We start from the raw sequence: 12,948 nt of genomic DNA, 5'->3' as shown, positions 1-12,948 counted from the left end.
GTGCTGTTTAGTGTCGGTGGGGCTTACGTGGAGACACGTACTTGTCCCTCCGGCCTTCTGGAGTGTGTACAAAGTTTTATGAGGGTGAGTGTGTGTGATTATGATTTTGATAGGTGTACAATTTCATGAGGGCATGAGGTGTGTTTTTGTGTGTGTGCCTTGTGAGAGGGTGTTTGTGATTGTGTGTAATTGTGCCTGTGTGTGCGTGCGTGATGTGTGTGTGTGCATTTTGGGAGAGGGACAAGTGGGCAATGGGAGAAGGGACAGCGTGGCCAGGCCTCCGGTGGTGGCACCAGCCTGTGGTGCTGGATGGGCAAGACGGCGGTGGCCGAGGGTGGCCGCAGTGGGACTGAGAGAGGAGGCAGGTGTGTGGCCAGGGTCCAGGGGCTGGGGCGGGCCAGGGGTTGGAACCCCCAGGGGCTGGGGGCAAAGCGGCAAAGTGGGTGGCTGCAGCTGCAGCTGGCAGTCAGCTGGGCCGGGCCTGGGGGCCGAGTGGAAGCAGAAGGCCCCTTAGCTCCGGGCCCCAGGATCGGAATTGCCCGGGAGCCCCCACTCAGGACAGAGAGCGGAAGCCCGCAGAGGGCGGGACGCAGTAGGGAGCCTCCGACGGCGGGCGGGACGCAGTAGGGAGCCTCCGACGTGTGATTACCTTTCTCAAGCCCAGGCCCCATGGTGTGAGGTGAGCTATCTGTGTATGGGTTAAGTTGACATTTAATAAGACATTTTAAATTTTTACTTTAACATTTCTGTATTCAAAAATAATGCAGACATACCAAATTTGGAAATAGGTTTAAAAATCCTATTGTTTTCTCCCAGTTGCCGTTTCTTTTGTATTTTCTACAGTTCATCCATGGTGCCCACATTGCGGCGAGAGCCTTCAGTCTTGCGTTTGACGCTGTTCCCTCCCCCTGTCTCCTGCAGCCACATCACTTCTGGGTTATTTAAAAGAAGATATATAATTGTGAAAGCGTGTTCCATACAAAAATACTGAGACATGAACACACCTAATACTATGAATCTTCCAGAAAAATCTCTGTTCTCATTTTGGAATAGCTCTCTTCCGTGTTCTGTTCGTGTGTGAGTACAAAGAGGGACGGCCTAGATCTACGTCCAATTTATTCGCGTTTACATGAGACTTTACCGCATGAAAATACCATGCTGTGCTGTCACACACATGCTACATATGCAATGAATGTTCCATAATCTATTTAACAAACCCATCTTTGAGGTTCTTTTGATCTTTTAATCCCTTTCCTCCCCCCTCTCTCTCACCTCCCTCCTTCCTTCCTTCCTTTTTTCCTCCTTGCTTTCACTTGGCTGATATAATACTCTGTGATGAATAATCAGCTGTATCTTGTGTAATTGCCCAATTTTTCTTAAAAGATACCACTAAAAATGTGATTGTTAGGTTAAACGCTATGTGCATTTAAATATTTAAGGCAAATTTGTCAAACATTTATAAGACATCTGCAACCATTTGCATCCCCACCAGCAAGACATTAGCATTTTCCATGAACTCTTCAACTACAGGCGATGTCACATCCATGGTGAGTGTCAACTTGACAAGGAAGACAGCTATTATTTTAATTATTAAGATAGTTATCACTTTAATTGCTATCTTTTTTATTTCTGGAGGGGCTGAACTTGGACGGACGTGCAGGGCCGTTTCCTCGGCTTTGGTCCATCGCTCCTTGGATGGCTCCTGTGAAGGGCCGTGTGAGTGGGGGCAAAGCCTGCGTTTGGGATCCGGCAGAAGCCCGCCTGGATGCCGTGTCTCCTAAGAGCGTGAGGTCCTAGCCGCGACTTTCTCTGGGCCGAACAGCTACTTTCTAAAAGCATCATCGTGAGCATCAGGGGGGCCAGCATGTGCCGAGCATTCACATGGGGTCTATGTTTGTGTGGTTCTTGTGAAAGCATAGCACGGAACAGAATAGTCCGAAAGCCCAGGTGTACGGGGTGAAAGCGCTCAAACGTTAGCTGATACCTGTACCGCCCAGCCTGCAGACCACACCTCGCCAGAACCCAGATCACCTGCCATCGCCACCGAAGGTTAACTGTGCATGTTGTTACCTTTAGACAAACAGAGTGATAGATAGTTCCCGGTGTCTAGTGCTGCATGACAAAGCACCCCAGACTCAGCAGCTTTGAACAGCAATCAGTGTATTGCCCTCATGGGTTTGGAAGGTCAGCAGGTGGGACAAGCAGGGCTGGAATGACTCGTTTCCTGCTGTGAGTTTAGTGGCCAGAACCAGAGTAGCTGGGCTGGAGGCTGCAGGCACCAGATGCTTCTTTGTTCACACACCTGGGCAGAGAAGTCTGGGGGAGGGTGGGCTCAGTTGGGTCTGGTATTCAGAGCACCTGCTGTGGCCCCACCAGCAAGGCTGTCTCACGGCCGTGGTCCGGTGAGCGAGGCCGAACCTGCATGTTCTTAGCTGACCAAGCTTGGAAGAGATGTTGGGTGCTGGAGCATCAACTCATGCCCTTCTGGTTGAGCCATCACAAACCTGCAGAGATTCAAGGGAGGAGGCAGAGACCTTACTGCCCCCAGTCAGTGCATGACAGGCTTCAAATCTGCCTCACACAATGCGCTTCTCTTCCATTCAGCCTCGGGGCTCTGGGACCAGTGCAGCCAAGCGGTGGTGGCGAACTGATCTTTGCTCAGTCCCCTGGTAGTGGCAGTTTTCATTGCCCATGTGCAAGCATGGTTTATGCAGCCATCTGACCGCCGACTAGATCCTGGTTTGGGGGTCTATTGGAGAGCCCACTGTGCCTATCCTTATGCTTGTCTTGGATACAAGTGGGTGCACAGCTCTGCTGGCTGCATTCCTAAGAAGAGAAGAGCGGGGTGGTCAGGAATGTCTCTGAGCCTTGGTGTATGGACATGATCAGTTTCCAAATTAGCTGCACCCCTTGACCCTCCATGCAGCTGCCTGCTGAGTGCTCCAGGGCCCCTCACCTTGCTCACTGACACATGCTCTCGTCTCACCTCTAACCCACAGCCCATCTCCCGGGTGAGTTTTGGTATCACATCATGGTTTTAATTTGCATTTCCTGAGGACTGATGAAGTTGACCTCTTTTTCATGTTCTTTGGCAATTTGTATAGCCTTTTTTATAAAGTACCTGATCAATATTTAGTACATTTTTATAGGATTGTCTATTTCTTGTTGATTAGTAGAAGTTCTTGATCTATCCTAACTCTGAGTCTTTTGTCTATTGTGAATATTTCCACCTATTCTGAGCTTCACTTTTCATTTTCTTAATGGAGTCTTTGGACAAAGAAAAACTTATAATGCAGTCTGATTTATCAAGGTTTCTCTTTATGATTAGTGGCTATTGTTTGGTGCTTAAGAAATCTTTTCCTACTCCAGGGTCTTGACTGTTCCTCCTACATTCTCTTCTACAAGCTTTATTGTCTTATCTTTCACATTTACATCTCTGAGTTATTTGGAATTTGCAGTGTGTGTGTGTGTGTGTGTGTGTGTGAGTGAGGGGCAGGGAGAGAATAGCATGAGGCACGGATCCAGACCCATCTTTCCTCCTCGGGAGTTTCCGACGGGCGCATCAGTGCCCTCCAGAGCCCTCCTCTCCCCACCTTACTGGAAGCTCAGTACCTGGGTGTGTCCACCGCCAGGCTCTCCACCCGTCCCTGTATCCTGTTCCAAGACCGTCCTATCTGAATGACTGTTACTGATTATGTCTTCATGTTTTATGCGAAAATTTTAATTTTTTTCTGTATTTTCTTCTCTGGCGCTCCTTTAACTTCTATACTTTCATATAAGCTTTCGATTCATTTTGCTAATTTCCACGAAAAAACCCTGGCAGTATTTTCAAGGAGATGACATTTTGTAGGCTTCCTTGTGGCGTATTGCTTCAGTTATGGGAAATCTGGGGGGAGGGGTTGGCAAGGAGACAACCGCTCACTTATTACGGAGAGCAATATCTCTCCTCTTTTTTTCTCTCTTTTCAAATCTGCTCTTAGTTTATGTTGTGATTTTGAAGTGGCAAATACACAAAAAATCAGTAAGAGCTATCACATACACCATGTATCATATCCTATATAAATGATATGTCATTGGGCGTACGTAGTTTTGGCGTGTGTTGTTGTGCTATTTTTTCCTCCAGTTTGGGGGAGTAATTATTCATCTAATAAAGACACCTATCTTTGGCCATTAACCTTTATTGATAATTTTTTAGAGTTGTTTCCTTAGCAACCAAGCATTTCCATATTTTTTACAACGAATTTCATACCATGCAGGATTCAGCAAGCAAGCGACTCTGCAGGTAGTGATACTTCGTCGCGATGGACGCCCCCTGCGGGCTCTCTCCTGGGAGCCTGTCACCAGCATGACCGGGAGCTCTCCAGTGGTCAGCGAGCCATTCTCCTGGTCTTCAGAAGTTCACCATCCGAGGGAAGATACCCCCCACACACACACACAACCTACAGGCATACATGCACACACCATCACATCAGACTCACATATACTCACACACGCTCTAACACAGTCATGCACACTCACACATACACACCCCAGGAGCTTGCCCCTATGCCCCCATCCTAAACACACACCCACACATATACATCCCAGATTCTCCCTCACACCCCACACCCGTGCATACAGCCAGCACATAAAAAAGTAAGGGGGACGAGAGGTGCCATGGGGGCCTCTTGGGAACTGCAGGGCCTCAGGTCCACGGGGCGACAGGAAGGGCACAAGGGGTCCATGCTTCGGACCCATCGAACCTGCTCTCTGCAGAGCGTCTACTGCAGCCCATGTGCTGGGGAGGCACTGGGGCGAGGGGTCCCTGGCCTGCAGGTGTGAGTCCCGCTCTGCTGGCCCTCACTGTCCTGCAGGGAGTGCATGTGACCTCTCTGAGCTTTTTCCTCGCCTGTGCAATGGAGCCAACACGAGAGGACTTGCAGCCTCGATGGAGGTCAGGAATCAAATGGACAGCCCATTGGCACAGGCATCTGTTATCCAGGAGACAGGGTGAGGTGCACTCAAACCACACCTAAGTAGCGGGTATAGTAAGGGTCTTAAACAAAAGCGGAGTCGTTTCCCCACCAGCTGAAGCTTCTAACAGCCTCCTATAACATCTGCACCTCCTTGTCCTTCCTTCATCTCGTTCAGCTCAGCACGGGGCTGCGACCCCACTGGCCTTGTGAGGGGCCCCAGCATGAAGGAGGCGAGCCCCTGGGTGCAGCCCACACACACAAAATCCGAGCTTTTCCAAGAAGGGGATCAATGCCCCTAACTAACCATGTTTACCTGGAACAGAGCTCGGAGCTGTGGGCTCGCTGGTGCCACCTCCCTCTGCTTGCTAACTGAAGGCAGCTGGCTCTGTACATCTTCATCTCTGGTCTGCGGGGTGAGCGGCCACAGCTGATCCACGGAGATGGGTTTATGTGTTTATGCACCGGCTGCCAGTGTGCTCTAAATTAAGCCCATCTGTCTTTCCTGCTCCCCGTATTGGAGCTCGCATATTAGTTGTTGTGAAATGTTGATGCCTGAGTTTGTGCAGGCGACTGGCCACGTGCATGTTGGATTCTAAAACACCGCTGTCTCGGTTATTGATACCCTGTCCCCAGTTCGTTCTACAAGGGAACTGCTTGCACGGTGAGGGCTCAAGAATGACTCTTGGAAGTTCGGAGCTGCTGGTGCACACTGAGAGCAACCAAGGGCTGGGCAGCTGGGCAGTGCAGGGCCTATCGGACCTGGGATAGGAGGCACAGGGACTGCTGATTCTAGTCGTTTCCAAGATGAGTCACCCTCCCCACTCCTAGCCCCAAGAACAGGAACTCTGCCCCCCCGCCACCCCTCTGTGAAAAGCACCCATAATCATTTGTATCTGCGACTGTCCAAGCCTGCAAACGGGCTTCATTGCAGCCACTGGGCATCTCACAGTACGTGCTCACAGGCTGTGTGCGGGCACTGAGGCCAGGGAGAGGTGGCACCAGGAAGGAGCCTGCTGGCCCCGTGCACCATGAGAGTGTCAGCCACGGGGACCCCACACCTCTGCACAGGCCTTGGCCGCCGGGGCAGCTCCCCAGGTGGCCTGCATGTCCCAGTGTACACAGGGGCACAGGCCCCAACAACTCGGGGTCACGTGCTGCTGTGCCCACCAAACCCCACACGGGCCCTCAGCCCCCAGTGCAGCCCTCAGCTTCCCTGAAACAGGGGCTGGACAGGGGGAGCTCGGGTTGACCCCAGGCTCCGACCTAGGCAACATGTCTGCCCTCTGCAGCCTTTCCCAAGGGAAGGCAATGTTCTCCCCGCAGAGCTACCCCTGCGGGCTCCACGGGGTGAATCGTGGGGTGAAGCCACAGTGTGGTGGGCGTAAACTCATCCAGAGCTCGGTGCAGGTGAGCTGGCTGTTGGGATGCATATAGAGCATCCCAACTATTATAGTATATAGTATAATATATATTATATAGTATATACTATATAATATATTATATATAGTGTGTGTGTGTGTATATATATATATATATATATAGTATATACGAACTGGGGACAGGGTATCAATAACCGAGACAGCAGTGTTTTAGAATCCAGCATGCACGTGGCCAGTCGCTTGCACAAACTCAGGCATCAACATTTCAGAGCAACTAATATGCGAGCTCCGATACTATTACATAGTATAATAACAATTCGTAGGCTGGTGGCATACGAATAGTTATTATACTTAGGTGTGTTTGCTCGGGATGATTTGGAAGCAAAGACGGCAGCTCTGTGCTTGGCATCCCGGCTGGCTCCACACCTGTGGTCCCCGCAGGTGGTTTTCCAAAGCTGCTGCTGATTGCCCAGACCCAGCACAAACGTCTGTGTCCCTCGAGTGGACACCTGTGGAGTCTGTGGCCCCAGCAGCCCCCACAAGGACACGGAGGCTCACCTGAGCCCCAGGTCGGCCAGGTGGCTGAGAAGGACATTCCCTTCTCAGAGGACATGGGGCTGCTCCGGCAGAACCAGCTGCCCAGGTGGACGCCTCCTGCACAGTCCTGGAGTTTTTATCAGGCTTCAGTGAGGAATAAATAATATCTGTGACTGCAAATGGTAAAGTATTTTAGAAAACTAATTTAGAAAAATCAGTTGCTTTGTCTTGAGTGGATTTGATTTAAACTTCCTTTTGGTTTTTCTAAGACTTCCCTTCCAGAAACAATAAGCAACAAATGGATAGTATCGTTTATGTGCAAATTAATGCGAAAACAACATCTATGAGTTTTCATTTCTTTTCGTTTAATTTTTTGTAAATAAATTGAGACAGATGGCTCAAGTTATTTCATTTGTTTCTTGAAAAATACAGGCTCAAAAAGAAAACAAAGGGGAGTTATTTTCTACCTGGCAGTGGCATTGAGATAAGACTCTTTTTTTTTCATTTAAATTATAGATAAATATTAAACTACAATTGATTAATATCTGTAAGCAGATATAATTAAAACAAATATGGTCATCGAAAACTTAAACTTTAAAATAAATTGAGTTTTACAAAAGTTGGGCCACAATGAATAATGTTGCATATTTAACCAGGGCCCCAGTTGAAATTGATTAAATATGTCCTTGAAATTAACTATTGATCATTTTTAACTTGTTGGATGTAACCCAATTTATTTTCCTAAGGACTCAGACTAAATTTCATAACTTAAGCAATTTCTAAAAACATTTGTTTATTTATCGATAGTGCGGTGTCCGCATGTTAATTTGGAGCTGTGTAATACAGAAAACATTCACAGGCAAATTCAAGTGAGAGACAGCTTTTGTACAGCAATCAGTATGGTGAACCAAGGAAATTAAGAAATTGGAAAATCCAATTCTATATTTTAACTTAATCTGTAGGTGAGTAAATTTACCAGGTAAGGGTTTCTGATATTTTACTTTCAGATAGGGTATAGTGCATTGGTTTAACTGGGATCTCAATCCCTACTAGTTGCAATTTTCATTTTCACCCATTTTCATTTAATGTGCAAATGCCAATCCACTTGCTAGTAAGTCATCATAGTGAACTTTTTTTTTTAAAGAAACTTTCTTAACTTTGACAAGACATGTCGGCTACTCTAGGGCCTGCTTGTGCCTACCAAACGTGGTGGAGCGTGTGTGCTAGGGCTGGTCTCACCGTGGCTGAGGGTCATGGGGTATAGAACTGGGAAGGTTCCATGCTGTGAGCTCCCCCACCCCCGCAGAAAAAAGACCCTGAGTGACTCTGGCCATAGGTGGAGGCGGCACTTGAGAATAAAAGTTTTACAAGTTGTCAGTTACTGGCCCAGATAAAGTTTATGACTTTATCTAGTAGGCCTCTTTCTTAGCATTACTAAAGCAAAGAGGATTTTTGAAGGGTTCATCCACAGAATTCATATATCCACACAGCATTTCCTATCTATAACATTTATCCTCGCAAACCTCTGGATGTATGACTGTGTTGGTAGTAACTGCTACTTAAAAATAAACTTGACTCAGCTTAGCTTTGCAGGGCTCTGTTCAAGGGAAGCTTTTGGGTCCAACTGAGCGGAGACTGACACGTGTAGGTACGTAACCAAGGGCATCTATAACTTCCAGATGTGTGGTGGTGTTCAACTCATCCCCAGGGATGTGGATCCTGGAAGGGAGGGCCCAGGTGGGTGAGAGCTGGGACTCGGCCCCCACCTGTGCCACTGGCCCCAAGGTTGAGCTGTTGACGAGGGGTATGGGCTTGTGGGCACGAGGGGCAGGCTCTGAACATGCGTCCTCCCCTGACTTAGTTTGTCACCTGGACGACTTTTTAAAGTGCTAGAAGTCTTCTGTTCCCATGTGAAACACAACGGAGTTTTCCATGAAGCATAGCCCATGGATCGATCAGTGGTTTTGAAGTATGTGACGTGGCAGAACCGTTTATAAATGAAATCTGCCACGGAGGCCCACTCGATTCGATGAGTGAAGGAGGGCCAGTGGCTCTAGAAAAGCCAGAGGCCATGTGAGGCAGAGACGATGAGGGACTGGGAGGGGGCAGGCCACCCCTTCACTCACCGTGATCTCCTCACCGCACAGCTGTGCATTTGGGGTGCAAAAGCCCAGTCTGATGGGCATGAGATGCCCTCCAGTGATTTCCCACCTGCAAGGAATGGTGACGTGACATGTGTCCCTAGAAGTCCTTCACCACACCTTTGCTTCTCTCTAACAAGCAGGAAAGTTGTCTCAGAAGTCTTCTTTTCCCATGCATATTTTATCTACTGCAGTGTAACTGACCACCTTAAAGCTTCGTGATTTAAGGCAAGCACCGCATCTTGCTAATGGTTTTGTGACTCAAGGGAGGGGTGGGCTCAGCGGGGTAGTTTTCCTCTGCTCCAAGTAGGGGCAGGGAGGGGTGGGTGCCGAGTGTCTCCCCAGCCTGCCCCTCCCTGATGAGGATCTCAGCATCCTGACCAGCACTCTCTCATGGCCTGGGCTCCCCACAGCATGGCTGTTTTGAAAGAGGAAGTGGAAGTGGTCAGGTCAAGGAAAATGTGGCCCACAGCTGGCCCAGCATCGCCGCTTCTGTATTTTGTCACGGGAAGCAGTCATGAGACCCGCCCCGCTCCAAGGCGGACTGGAGAATAGTACCCGCTTCTGTGGGGGTCAGGGGGTGATGGCAAAGCCACACTGCAGAGCATGTTTGATGGCAGGCATTGCTGGAGCAAAATTCAGAACATAAAATCTGCCATACTAAGAATTCTAAAAATAAATCTTTCCAGGAAAAGCACAAATGCAGATTGCTAAGGTAACTGAATGGCGGGCGCTGAAAGCCCAGTTTCTCAGCTGTGAAAGAGTGAGAAAGCTGGTCTAGCAGCTGGAAGAGGGGGGTGGCATTTGCTTGGTATCAAGGAGACCCGTGTTTATGGAGGGACCTGGCCCTCTCTCTTTGGGCAGTGCCTTGCCCCTCGGTTCCACCATGGAGCCACAGAAGCAAGGGCAGCCACACAACTCAACCCTGCGTGGAGGTGACGTTCTCAGCAACTGGAGAGGCGGCCTCAGCACCAGAGACCCACACGTGGCCCGGGGGGTCCCACAGGTGAGCCGGTCCATCCCAGGCCTAAGACACCAGATGGGCCATGGTCAGAGTGCAGTGGACAGTGGGGATTTGTCCCTGGAAATGTGGCCTCCTCACACGCAGTGACTCTCATTGCCTGCCTTCGCTACTTCTACCTGTCATGCCTCAGATGGGAAGGACTAAGGGCCACGGCAGGCTGAGCAGGCGGGCAGCGCACTGAGAGTCCTAAGGGAACGATGCCAACGGTCCAGGCCAGCAGGTTCCTTTCTGCAGCCTGCGATGGGATGCAGTGGAGGTCAGGGGGCCGCCTGCCCTTTGCACCCAGGCTGCTTCTGTCCTGAACTAGGACTGCAGGTGACCTACTAAAGGCCAGCCACATGGATTTCCAAGCAAAAATGCAGGCTTGCTCTGGGCTTGAGCTAGGTTGGAAAAGGTTTAGTTAGACACCTGGGCTGGGCAGTGGTGGGGACAGGCCCCCAAAGGGCAACTTTATCGATGGCCCTGCCTTGCACCAGCAGGACCCAGCCCCCCGCCACCCAGGGCGCTGCCCCTCGGGCTCACACAGGCCAGGGAGGTCTGTCATCCCAGGAAGCCCAGCCTCCCTATCCACACGCTTTCCGAGCTCAGGTGTCACAGACAAAGCCATCTCTCCGGGAAGCCCTCAAATGTTCACCAAGAGTCCACGTAATGGCTGGTGAAGAAAGCCAGTATGCTGGCACCACTGTGGTTTCCATTTTGATGTGCACAGCGATACCAAATAAAGTCATCACTGTCGTTCCGAAAACTTGGCAAATGCTGAAGGCAACGGCTTATTTGGTGTGCTCTGTGGCCGTCCTCGAGGTTTCCTGCCCCACCTTGCCCTGCTGGCCGGGGGCTGGGGGCCTGGAATGAGCCACCTGCCCTTTGTGCGGACGTGGCTTCGGGGTCATTCATACCACGTGACCTGGAGCCTCGTGTACAGCCAGCTGGATCCGTCCAGGTCAGGCAGGCCAGGGAGGACGGGAGAGGACACGCAGGGACGAGGACAGCGTGGGCTGCTAATGGGGCAGACGGCACACGGCATGGGCTCTCACCCACAGAATGTTCTGGAAAGTTGCTGGTAAGATTGCTGTCTGATCGGAAGCCATCCTGGGATGCAGAGGACCCCATCATGTCAGACTCAAAGTCTCAGGCCAGGGAGACCCCTCACCCTGAATTCCACAGAGACAACCTAGCAGTTCTAAAGGAAGCTCTTGAAATAAAGGCAAACAAGCGCAATGTGTGCAAAAATGAAAAACATCTTATTTTGGTTGCTAGGTTTCTTACACCAAACCCCAAAACTGGGGTTGGCTGCCAACTTGCAGATATCCTATGCTGGTTTCCATCCTCTTCCTGCAGACCAGCCTTTCCCAGCCATGGGGTGCTCTCGTGATCTCCACTGCACCCTCTCACTGTCCTCCCTCCAGGACAGGAGCCCCAGGTTGGCCTCCACCCATGGGAACGTGGGTGGGCACTGGGCAGGGGGACCAATGCAATGACAAGGCAAATTGTCACCCTGCGTTGGCCAGCACAGGTCCCGAGATGCCCCTCATCCTCGCCACCTGGCTGAAGGTGTGAAATAGCTTTTCCATTATGTTCTCTCTTTCTGTTTTCGATCTCAACTCAAAAATATAGAAACTCTGTCTAAAACTAACAGCCAGCCAGCACCTTGCAAAGAGCCCAGAGGCCTTTCAAGGTTTCCCAGATGCTCATGGAGCACTGGTGCTAGCAAGGGTGCTGTCTGCACAGACCCTGTGGGGACGGGCCCTCCTGGCACGTACTCACACGGGCTCCGAGCTGACAAGGACGAGCAGAAGCAGCTCACTGGGCCTGTGCACAGGACACACACCCCGGGGCCTGTCCGGGCAACCCCGGCCTTCCGCCAGCTGCAGAGCCACCGGCTACAAGGCTTCGGCAGTCAGGACACAAGGGCTGGAGCTGAAATCCACGACATTAATTAGCCAGTGAAACCCCAATTATAGCACAAAATAACACCCCGGTGAGGTTGTTAAGAATGGAAAACAGCTATGAGACTATCCCAGAGAGCAAAGTGGTGAGAAAGGAAGCTCTTCGTGCTGCACGTGTCACAGGAATGATGGCACGTGAATGCAGAGCGTAACTTCCTGGGGAGGGGCAGCCCCCGCGGCTCTCCTGTTCCTCACAGCTGAGGGCGGGAACGCGCTCATGGGGCGCAGCTGGGCGGACTGCCCTGCACTGAGCTCCCGGACACTCCCACACTCTCCCTGTGCACAGGGGTAGGTGACACAGTGGCGTCAGGAACGCCCTGCAGCCGTGCATCAGTGACCCCTGCTCAGAGGACACAAGCCCGATGTTCCTGAGGCCTCGCTAAGAAAGCGCCATGTGGGCCCTGCCGAGAGCTGCGGTCAGTCCCTGGAGCTCACTGCTGCGGCTGGACAATGGGACAAGCTGGAGACAGCACAAGACAGGACACTGGCACTGCCCCTCCCCGGCCCCCACTGTATCGCTGACCTCACAGGAAGGCCTCGCATGGGCAGTGCCTGGTTTGACCCCACCCCCACCCTCTACCCTGACCACCTGCCCCTGAGTTGGCCTAGGGAGGCCCCTCCAGTCCCCACTGTGCACCTGCAGGAACCCCCTGCACGCGGAGACGCGTCCCGCCTCGGGCCACCATGGAGAGAGCCGGGTGATGGTGACACAGCCAGGCCAGTGTTCTGGGTAGGGCCGTCTCGAAGCCCCTGCAACCTCTGATGTGTGCAGGACCCCCGGCTCCTCTGGCTTTCTACCATTGTCTTCTCAAAAAAGATGAAAAAGACAGGGACAGATTGCTGTGGGTGTGTTTTATTTTGTTTCCAAACGACGAGGGAATTTGTGAATGTTTGAGAAAAATATCCTCCCTGCAAGCTGTTCACACCTCCGAGGGGGTGCAGGCAGGGGCAGCGTGGGATGGGGAG

This window comes from Tamandua tetradactyla, chromosome 13, assembly GCF_023851605.1.
Source record: "Tamandua tetradactyla isolate mTamTet1 chromosome 13, mTamTet1.pri, whole genome shotgun sequence".
Lineage (NCBI taxonomy): Eukaryota > Metazoa > Chordata > Mammalia > Pilosa > Myrmecophagidae > Tamandua > Tamandua tetradactyla.
Note: the sequence above shows the minus strand (reverse complement) of the source record.